The following is an 11,397-nucleotide window of genomic DNA, read 5'->3' as shown; positions in this document are numbered from 1 at the left end:
CCCCCTGGAGAAGGGCTCTGCCACGGGGCGTGGAGGGCACAGCAGCTGAACCCCTGGAGAAGGGCTCTGCCACGGGGCGTGGAGGGCACAGCAGCTGAACCCCTGGAGTCTTTGTCAGTGGGTGGCCCCGGGTGGATTAGGGCGCATCCGAGGTGCCAGAGGCCGGCTCTGCTGGTACAACGGGGGCGGCGCACCTGTGCCCCTAGTCACTGAGTCAGTCGGCAGAGTGTGGAGGACCTTCAGAAACAAGAAGCCGTGGGTGTGCCTGCAGGGGGGTCTGATCAGCCAGGGGTAAGTGTGCGGGGGTTCTCTGTCAAAGGGGAGTTGGGGAAATAGACAGAAATGTTGCTAGTTGCGGGGAGAGGCAGACAAGTACTTCCTCTTAGAAAAAGAAAGGAGAATCCCCCAAATTATACTAGGGCGAAGTTCGTTTATTGTTGATCACAGTCACGTGGCTGAGAATCTGGAGGGGAAGGGTTCACTGGGCAAGAGGAGAATTGGATTCTGTGCGGGTCTCCCGTGTCCGTTCCGACTGGCCCGGGCCCCGGGCTGCCCTGCCACCTGCTCACACACGCGGGCATCCCGGGCCTTCTCTGGCTACGTGGGTGGACTGCGGCTGCCCTTCTGCCTGACCACTGCGGGGCGAAGTTTGGGATCTGCCGGCCACTTTCGACACGGTTCTGTTTGTACCATGTTGTCCATTTCTGGGCCTGGGGTTTTCCATCTGTGAATTCCCTCCCGATGCTGGAGCGTTCGGTGTGCTTTTCGTTTGTTTGTGGTGGTGGCTATTTTTAGTCCTGTGGTTCTGGTGGGGCTCTGGAGATTGGGGGAGAGGGACCAAATGCGAAACTTCGCACCGCCTGCCAGGGTGGGCTGGTTTTCATCCTCACAACCCGAGATGCTTAAAACAGCGAACCACCAGAGCTCCCAGGGCCACCCGGCTCGGGCTCCAGCCTGCGTCAAGGGGGTAGGGGTGTGCAGTTTGGATTTTGTCCTCCCTTGGGTGCCCATCTGCAAGGCCAGGCTGCATTCTGTGTGAGCATACTCGTTGCATCACTGTTGATGATGGCGAAAAAGAAAGAGAAGGTGTGGAGAAATGTCGACATTCTGACAGTAGGGCAGGGTGGACGGGGTCCTGGCCAGGGCAGATGGTCTGGCTGGCACCAGAGCTGGCATAAGGCCCTGGAACACCCCCCAGAGGGTCTCACAGGGCCCTCTGCAAACCTAGAACCCCCTGTCCTGGGCACGCAGAGGAAGGCCTGCAGGGACAGGAGGGGCCCTTCCTGAGGAGCCCGATTCTGGCCCCAGCAAGGCTTACGGGTGTCTGAGGCTCTGTGCCGCCGTGACCGTGGGGCCCCATCACCACCAACTACTTGGGAGATGACTGTGGGTCAGGAGAAGAAAACCATCTATTTGCCTCTGATTTATATTTCTTTGTCCTTTGCAATTTTCCCTTCTTTATTACCGAAGCAGCGAGAACACGCAACACCGTGGAAGGGAAAAGAGTTCTCAGTAATCTTACCACCAAAACAGCATCACTGAGGCAAGGTTACGCATTTTGGTGTATTTGTTCCCAGACTCTATGTAAGTGTCAGTCTATTTTACACAATTAAAAAAAATTTTTTAATGTTTATTCTTGAGAGAGAGAGAGTGTGAGCGGGGGAGGGGCAGAGAGAGAGAGAGAACATGAGAGGGAGAGGGCAGAGAGAGGGAGACGCAGAATCGGAAGCTGGTTCCAGGCTCTGAGCTGTCAGCACAGAGCCCGACGTGGGGCTTGAACTCACAAACCGTGAGATATGACCTCAGCTGAAGTCAGATGCTCCGGCAGAGTGAGGCCCCCCCCCCATTTTGCATAAATTTGCATACATTTTATACTGTAGGCACTTTCTTATTCTTATGCTGGGTTTCCCATTGAAGAGACCACATGCAGTCAGGTCAGGATGAAAGCCCAGTGGGGTCCCCGGGGGACCAGGCAGAGGGGGAGGGGGAGGGATTTCGAGACCCCAGGGCAGGAGTAGTGCTTCTTGCCGAGGACATGGCCTTGGTGGGACGGTTTCTCTCTGCCTGGTGTCACACAAGCCCCAGAACCCCGGTGTCAGTTAGGATCCCATTTTACAGACGTAAAAGCTAAGGCTGCCCCAGGTCAGGCAGTGCGCCCCAGGCGAGTGGAGGAACAGGAGTGTTTCTGCCCCCGCGGCCTGTGTGCCCACCCCGCCTGTTTGCACACCTTCTCAGTGCTTGTGCTGGGCATTCCTGTCCTCTCATGGGAGCGTCCGTGCGGGGGGGTTGCGGCCTCCGGGACAGCCTGCTCCGGGCTCTGTGGGCGAGGGCAGCTCTGGGAGACCCTTCCCAGGCGAGACCCCACACCGGCACCCACGCAGGACAGCAGCCGCACAGGGCTCGGGGCCCGCGAGCCCACCCGTGTCCGTCTCCTCCTCCTCCAGCCCTTGTCCGTGGCGCTCCTGTTCCTAAGTCAGTTCTGGTGGGGACACGGGTGCTTGCTGTCCTGGCGCTGGGGTTACCTAGCGGGAGGCAGCCCCTCGGTGGCCAGCTGACAGGTGGCTGGTGGAGACGGGCCAGGCTGCGGGCTCCCGGGTCAGCCACTTACCAGCAGCACGGCGACTGCGTGCCGCCCTCTGACCTGGGAAACGGGCCGGGGCCTGGCGGACGTGCCCCTAAGCGTCGGCTCCAACAATTAGTACTTGATTATGGTCAGTACTAGCTGAGTTCACTTTTCAGTTAAGAAGTGCCATAAACACATCTGCGGCTCGGTCTAGAAAATCACTGAGGAAGGGCGGGGATGGATGGACGGGGCGCCTGTCCTGGCTGAAGATTGAATATTAACTCACCTTTTTTGGGGGGAGCTCATGTTTTCTGCTGGGTATCCTCTACCCGCCTGCCCTCCCAACCCCAGGGTGGGTAGGTGTAATTTCAAGGGTAGGGCGCCTGGGGCCAGATGCTTGGACAGTGGCTGCCCCTGTCGGGGCCGGCGGGGGCAGGAGACAGCCTGCGATTTGGGCTGCTGGGTCCTCTGAGCCCCCTTCCTCGGGATGTCAGAGATGGGACGTGTTCCCCATGCTGGAGATCAGATGGCACGGTGGGACCACGCAGACCTGAAGCTGGTGGCAGGGTTGTATTCCTGGTTTCCCCCTGGGCATGGTATTCGAGACCCCAGGAGCCCTCATAAAAACCTCCCACAGAGGAGCCAAAGGGCCAGAACCTGAGTTTGTTCCATCTGGCCTGGTAGCAGCCCCGCAGCTGCAGGAGGACCCAGAGGGTGTGATGGTGTGGGGGGGGGGGGGGGCTGTGTGCACTGTCACTGTGGCCGAGGCTGCAGATACCAGCTCCCCGCGAGCACGCCGGGTGGACGGCCAGCCCCTCTCTCTTTCCCTTGTCTCCCTCAGGAGGGACAGGGCCCATCCCTCGGCAGAGGCTGGTGTTGAGGCCCCCCGTTGAGGCGGGAGGCTGCCCAGGCCAACCACCCCCTTGGAGTCTACACCCCGGGGCGGTTTCCCCTCCAGCACCTGTGCCAGGTTTGCGGCCTCGAGGGCGGGCTCAGTGGGCAGGGCCAGAATCCTTCCCCTAATCCCAGTTGACAGGCTGACAGGCTGACATTCGTTTGTCAGCCAACTGCAAACGGAAAGCAGGATTTTGGTGTATTTATGGTGATCCTGTCATTACACTCAGCACGATGAGACGTTGGTGTAAAAATAAAACATAAATGGGCACACGGTTGAAATTAGCCTGGCTCCGACCCAGCCCAGGACGGCCCCCAAACGGGCGGCCGAAATGGCTGTGCATTGGTGGGATTTTTCTGTTTTGTTGTGAATGTCTCTACTTTCTGAAAATCCTGTCCCAGGAAATACCAAACGGGAAGAGAGCAGGCAAAGAACATTCCTTCTGTCACTTCAGCAATGAGGTTCTTTTATTAGTAGACTTCTGGTTTGAGAGTGGTTTTAGGTTTGCGCAGAAATAGAGTGGAAAGCCCGAGTCCCCACCTCTGTCCTGCCTCACCACCTCAGTTTTCCGGGTTACCGACCCAGCATGTGGGCGTGGCACCCCCAGTACCTGTGGACACGCCATCATCAGGTAAAGCCCGTACTGCACGTGAGGGTCATTCCTGGTGGTGGACATTCTGGGGGTTTTGGCAAACGTATGCACCATCTCAGAGTCACATGGAGCCTAAATATCCCCTGCAGCGATGAAACGTGAGAGCACCTTTTAGAGAAACAGGGCTGTCCCCACTGGCAGGGACCTGGAGAGCCAGGAGGGGCTAGAGCATGGCTCTGGGAGGAGTGAGGATTACATGGGCGCACAAACGTAAACATGACGTTGGTGCACGCGCTTAGTTTACGTTTAAAAAGAAAGGCACAAAGGGGCGCCTGGGGGGCTCAGTCGGTTAAGCGTCCGACTGGGGCTCAGGTCATGATCTCACGGTCCGCGGGTTGGAGTCCCGCGTCGGGCTCTGTGCTGTCAGCTCAGAGCCTGGAGCCTGCTTCGGATTCTGTGTCTCCCTCTCTCTCTCTGGCCCTCCCCTACTCTCTGTCCCTGTCTCTGTGTCCCTCCCCCTCTCTTTCAAAAATAAATAAACATAAAACAAATTTAAAAAGAAAGGCACGGCCTTGGGGAGTGTGCTCCAGCCCGCTGGGTAGGCCTACATCTTCCTCTTGGCTTTAGGAGGGTGATTTGGGGGGCGCTGGGCTTGCTGATTCTGGTTTACAGAACATTTGCTGTCAACAGGTTGCCACGTGGGGGATGGTGCCACACACAAGGCCAGCTCTGAGCTGGGAATGCGACAGGAGACAGTGTTCCCCTGTGCGTGTTCTTGCTGACACGTGTGGGGCTGACACGTGTCCTCCCTCCCGTGTGCCCGCCCTGTGTGAGCACACACCTGCCAGCAGCCTTTGCCTCTGGGATCCAGAGATAATAAAGCTCTCCTGCTTTTGGGGGGTTCAAGCCCAGTGAGCTGGGGGGCCTGGCTGTGTCGCGTGGGCCGAGCATCTTCTCAGGTCCCCACGGCGTGGCCCACCAACCTGGCCACTCGCCACCGTGGTGCATCAGTCAGGAGAGGTAGGAAGCCTCGCTTTGCACTGGCCTCTTCCTGAACTAGACCCTCCTAGCCCCCACTTCCAGAGTCGAGGGCCCCTGGAGGTGTTTGCAAATAATGGACACCTTGTCACGTCTGCATGCGCTCGACTTGTTTGCTGTAATTCTTGCATAGACTTCTCTTCCGCGAGGTGGGCGCTCTGAGATTCCTGGATGGTGATGGCATTCCTTTCCCGCCCAGGGTCGGGCAGGGTCACTCTCCGGAAGCCCTGTTTGCCCCAAGGAGTGCCCTTTGCCAGTTTCCCTTCTTGCACTCCCTGGCTTTGGCATTAGAGGAGGTGAAAAAGTACGGGCTTATAATTCATTCCTGAGAGCATGAGCACAAGGCACCCCGGATGTCTCCAGACCAGCGGTGGCACATTGCTGGCCAGTCAGCTGAGATCCAGCATCAGGAACGCGGGGTCTTTGTGGGAACTGCTGTTGTCCGCCAGAATGGGTCTAAATGTAGTCAAAGTAGCTGAACTTACTATGCTTCCTGCATTTATCCTTTTAGCTGAAATTTCCCTGACTTTTCTTTTCCTTTTCATTTTATTAGGTTAATAAAACTTGGTTTTTGAGCATTTCGCCACCCCAGGAGGGCCGTGGGCCCCCCGTCCAATTCATCAAGTGCCTAATGAGCGGCCCCGGAGGTCCCGGCCCATCCATTCCAGAAGCTCTCTCTGCCTTGTAAAGGTGAGGCCCACGGGCTGCACTGTATATTTTGTCTGTTGGTTTCCCAAATTCTCCTGCCTGCTTGACTGTCACTTCTGGGGATTTATACGAGGCAGCGGCACCGCGGGCAGCCCCCCCTCTGCAGGAGGACCCCTCCTTTGCCTGCTTTTCACACACACCACACTCTCTGTGCCATAAAATAACGTTTCTGTAATAAAATGGAGTAGAAATGTGTCGATGCTAGCATTTTAGAACATTCCAGCTCCAGTGCTGTGGGAAATCCCTAGGTTTACATTAAGGAGGGAAGCTCTGTGAGAGTAGGGGCTAAAACAGTGTGGAAAAAAAAAAAGGCCCTTAGTAAGAAGACATAGTCTGGGCTTTAAATAAATGACACCAAGGAGGTGTGTGTGTGCGTGTGTGTATGTATGCAGCCCGCACACTGTTTTTACACATGTGTTCCCGCCGCCCCTGGTTTATTGTTTGTGTTTCAGAGAAAGACCAGTAGAAGAGTGTGTGGATGCTGCCTGCATTCTGGCCCAGAGTCTGGACTCTGTCCTCTTCTAGAACATTCTTCCTCTTCCTCCCCCTATAGGCTCTCTTGCCTTCGCCAGCTTGTCAGGATGCTGCCAGCTCCGGGCATGGGGCTGTGTCTGCCCCAGCGTGGTGGAGAGCTGGAATCTGAGCACTCGAGCTTGGGGACAGGTCAGCTCGGGGAATGGAGACACGGCCATGGGAGGTACGAGGGCGGGGCGGCCCCGGGGCTGTGGGGGCCTCCAGCCACAGGGCCCCTGACTGTGCTCACTGCGTGGCCTTGTCAGTATTTGTGGTTAGCGTCCCCAGCTCCCCTGGTCTGGTTGAGCTTCTAGTAAACGCACGGCCTCTAATTGACTGCACTCTCGAGGGCGTTCATGATTGCTAATAAATTACTCCATCCGACTGTAACTTTCTTCCCTTCCTTGCAGCTGCCCACCTTGAGCCCACAAGAGGAAGGAGCACGGGGAGGAGGTTATGCTTGTGGGGGGTGCAGAACAAGGGAAAACAGAGAAGCCGGCTTGGACCATCTCTTGCGATGTGCCCTCTGCATTATCACACGCTGGCCCCGATGCCAGCTGACAGACCTCATCCAAACACTTGGCTGGGCTTTGGGGACTTCTTTTAACGCCTGGTACGTGGGCAGTGGTGAGGAGGTCTGTCCCTCTTCTGTGGTCTCTGTGCACTTGAGGAGGAGGGGTCTTGAGGGTCTCTGAGGTCAAGGGGAACATCCATGGGGAGACAGGCATCACTCAACACCTCCATTCTCCGACGTGGGGAAGACACAATTGTGTGGCTCTCAGCAGTGACCTCAGAGTGTCCACATGTCCCGGAACATGTGTCCTAGGTGTGTGCATCCTCCTGGTTCCTGGTGGCCATGTGTCAGTGGCTCAGAGTCCACACACGGAGGCCACAAGTGGCTGTTCTGATGGGGCTTAGAGGGAGTGGGCCCGGCTTATGCCTGCCCCGTAAAGCCTCTCAACCGAGGGCTGGCCTTTCTCAGTTTCCCGTTGCCTGTCGAGGGGCCTAGAGCTAGGCTCTGGTGCAAAATTTCCCACAAGCACCTGGCCCTTCTCCCCGCCTACCCTTCTTACTGTGCACTCCCTGGGCACTCGATGATCTGAAATCCACTTGGAAGGGTTTTTGTTTTGTTTTGTTTTCCCTCCTTGACACCTTGGAATGCAGTGGGCCGTCTCTTTCTGCTGAAGGATTTCCCATTACCCTGTAGGCTCGAAGGGGGACCCCAGGCCCAGAGCACGGAGGTAGCGTACGTGGTTCTCATCATGGGTTTAGTCCTGTCTTAACTGCCCCGGGGATGCTGCCCTATTTGCCCCCCTCTCTGTACCGGGTCCCCCCGACAGCAGCGCCCCGCCCCCTCAGGCCAGCCCACCTCTAGCCTCTCTGACTGAAAGGAACGTTCATGCCTGGGCCATCTGTTTGTTTAAACTCACCCCATGCCAGTCCATGTTAAATGCAACAGAATGGAGAAAAATGTCATTCTTTGTCGGCTTCTGATCAAAGAGAGGACTTAAAAAAAAAAAAAATTCAAGATGGATTTCTGAAGGACAATGTTGTACACATTCCCTGTGTTTCCGAGCTGCGGTGGTTAGTTGATTTTGGGGGGAAAAAATCTTTTTCCCCCCTTTTGATCCCGGGGAGAAAACACTCACACAAACACATCTTGGCACCACAAACATTGCAAGATGGGCCCTTGTCTGTAGCCTCCCCGGCTGGCTGGCTGGCGGGTAGAAGGTGCTGGCTTCTCATTTATCAACAACACGAGAGAATTTGGAATACGACTCACTGCAGCGTGCAGACCCTTTCCTCCTTCCGCGGGCATTCAGGGCGAGGTCGCTGTCGTCTGGGGTGACTCAGGACCCAGGATGCTCCCCCCGTGCCCAGAAACTGCCAGCCCGGCTGCCCCCTCCGTCTCCTTCACCCCCAGCCATTAAGAGTACGTTTCTCCCTCGCTCCTCCAGCCTTGGAGCAAATGCAAATAAAAAGCACTTAAAATGGTTAACATTTCCTGTCACTGAAGGCATTCGTTAGGGGCGGGGGTCGCTGAGTTTTCAGTGTATTTTCATAGGAAAACTCATTTCAGATCTGCGGCAGGAACTCGGACAACTCACACAGCGGGCCTCGGGGTTTGCCGGGAGCCCGAGCCCTGAGTCAGCTGGGTGACCCTTTATGTCATGTGGGTACAGGAGAGCAAATACCCGGCTTCACACTGAGGCCAACCTGGGGCCCAGCTCCGGTCACGGGAAAAAATAAAATAGGCTCCTGCCCACCCCCTCTCCCCTTGACGCATTTTCTTTTCCTTCATGGGAGAAACCCTCTCCCCCCAAATTTGGTAATTTATTTTGTTGTGTTTCTCTATTGATCGTTTAGCTAGTGAGTTTGCTGGCTTCCTGGATGCTCATTTCTGGTTCTGCACAAAAGAGCCACGTTTCCTCTTGGAACCGGGACCAGGAGACCGACAGCAGCAGACATTGGAAATCGTGAGTCCTCTTCCTCCAGCGCCTCTCTGCCCCTGTCCGTCCGTCCGTCCTGCCTCCCCTTTCTTTCTCTACCAGCACACTGTCTGTAGGGCTCCTCCGTGAACCCCTCTGGCAGCCGTCGGCACCACTCTGGCTTTTGGAAAAGGAACCTCTACAGTTTCTGCACAAACATCCATGGGGAGGGGAGGGGTGGGGAGGGTGCTTACCAGCGTGACTCCCTCCACTTCTCATTTGGAGGCTCCGAAAGATGGCGAAAGTACACAGAAGGAGGCTGGCTTATTTCAGGGCGAGCAGTGAGTCCCCGCTGAATTTACCTAATAAAATGAATTTTAAAATTTTCATTTTCTCATTTTGTTCCAGCAGAAAATGAGCTTGCCTTTATAATGTCCAGATCTTTCAAACTGAGTGAGAAATTAAGTTACAAAACGTAAATACTTTGGTATACATGCACGCGCGCGCGCACACACACACACATATATATATGAAATGAAGTAATCCCTGACGGTAACGCAATAGCAAGCCTGACTTTAGGCTCCTAGGACACTTAAAAAAATTTTTATGACGTGCAATAAAGAAAAGTAAGGTTCAGTAAAAATGTTTCTCTTTAAAAATGGATGCTTTGTGATACTTAATAAATTTAATTGTAATTTTCATTTAACATGAGTTGCTTATTTCTTAAAAATCTTCTGAACGTCTTTGTGAAATATTGGGAGGATTGTAAGAATGTTAATATTCTAGTCTACAACTTACTTCTTTTCACGAAACTATTCCAGGGAGTCAGGGCAGTTTTGAAAGGACACAGTTCTCCGATGAAAAGAATACCCTGCGCTTAATTACGAAGAGAAAGTAATTAATGCTCAAATTTCAAGGCAAATCCAGCGATCGGTTAGGAGCAGGGAGAATGAGAAAAGCAAGCCAGTTATTTGCCTAAGAAAATCCAGAAATTGACATCATTCGGATGGATAATCGGAATGTGATTATATTTTTAGGGAAGAGTTACACAAACTTCAAAAATGGTAGTTGTTTTGCTTAAGTGCCTGGAAAGGGGATTCAGAATAATATTTGGGTTATCCTAGTTTTGTGCTCTCTCGTGTTCGTGAAGCCTTGTCAGGTTAAAGAACCCCAGGGTGGGTGTGAGCATGGGTGTGTGTGTGTGTGTGTGTGTGTGTGTGTGTGTGTGTGTGTGTACTCCCTTTGCCCCCAGCCCGGGGGGAGTGTGGGGAGGAAAAGGTGGGTGCCGACCACTGGGAAAATAAACCTTCACCCCAGAAATTCATAACTCATCTAAAACTCTTAGAAATTAAACATAGCAACGCTCTCACTCTCTTTAACCTTCTCTTTGGGGGTGACAGGGGAGGGCAAGGGGCTAGAGTGTTTTCGAAATTGCTGCAGACCAGAGGCATGTCAAAAGGCTGTGGCCACTTTCCTGCGCGTCTGCCTGGAGTATCCCGTCCTTGCCCTCCTGGCTATGAAACCACGGCACAGGGCGACTGAAACACATTTTTGAAGCTTTCTAATTGGATTGCCAGAGCAGAAACCTTGGCCTTCTGACGCGGCTCCCTTGCTGCCCGGCAGATGGCGCTGTGACTTCTGGAGTGGCCCGAGGGGGTGGGGGTGGGGAAGACACTGAGATTCAGCCCGAAATCCCATCAGGTCCCCCCATCAGGTCCCCCTTCACCTCCCCCGGAGTGCGTCCAGTCAGCTATAAACGTAAGAAGTAAAGAGTTTTTGAGGCCTCACTTGAAACACGCCGAGCTGTCAAAGTATTTAAAGTATTTAAGCCAAATGTTAATTAGCAAATGTGTCGCCCTCCTGGAATGGTCCGAGACGGCGCCCAGCTAGCGTTCAAAGAAGTATTTCCCAGAGATGTTTGAGATAAAAATGGAAGAAGCTTAGTAGCTATTTCAAGATCTGATCTATGGCCTGTTTATATTATACAGGAAAAAAGATACCCTTACGATACTCCCGTAATAATCACGCAGAGTGTACATGGCCATAGCACTGCGTGGAATTTTATGTGCAGACAAATGGCCAAGGAAAATCAGGCATGTGCAGATAGCGATGGGATCAGAGTGTCACCCTCTCAAAAACGGCTTTTCCATACGTGTGGGAATACGTGCCCTGGACCTTGGCTTTTATTCTGTCGGCACCTGCTAAAATGGAGCTGCCAGATTCTTAAGGCTTCTACCCTTCCTCTCCCAGGAGTGCTTTCAGGATGACGGTGTCCTCCTCCTCCACTGGGAAGACTGTCTACTTTATTTCAAAAGTAAACAAATATTTTTTGTCCCTGTCTTTTGCCAGGGAGAATCCCAAAATATGGTGAGCACATCCTTCAATATATTTAATGTTAAAATTAAAATTAAGACAATTTTGGATGATTCCAATGTTTTTGTTCTTCACGGGACAACAGGATTCCTTAATTTGTTTTAGGTAATAATTTGCCACATTGTTTTTTTAATTTGAAAAAAAAAAAAAAAAAAAGCATGCATGTTGAAACTACTTGAAATGCATACCAAGAGAAAGGTTTATTTCTTTTCCTAAAAATGATGTTATCGTTTGTTTTTGGGGAAGAAAAAGATGGTAAGGGAATTAATTTGACTCCAAATGTGAA

The 11,397-nt window shown here is 53.4% G+C and overlaps 1 long non-coding RNA gene across 1 annotated transcript; it reads left to right on the top strand.

Moving 5' to 3' along the window:
* Positions 1–6,234: 6,234 nt before the first annotated feature.
* Positions 6,235–9,361, top strand: LOC145713245 (uncharacterized). The gene is made up of 3 exons (XR_014136289.1): positions 6,235–6,459; positions 6,720–6,922; positions 8,677–9,361. It is a non-coding gene; the product is annotated as an uncharacterized LOC145713245 (long non-coding RNA).
* Positions 9,362–11,397: the final 2,036 nt, after the last annotated feature.

The sequence above is a fragment of the Panthera onca genome, chromosome E2, assembly GCF_046562875.1.
Source record: "Panthera onca isolate mPanOnc1 chromosome E2, mPanOnc1 haplotype 2, whole genome shotgun sequence".
Lineage (NCBI taxonomy): Eukaryota > Metazoa > Chordata > Mammalia > Carnivora > Felidae > Panthera > Panthera onca.
This window is presented reverse-complemented; position numbering and strand designations above follow the sequence as displayed.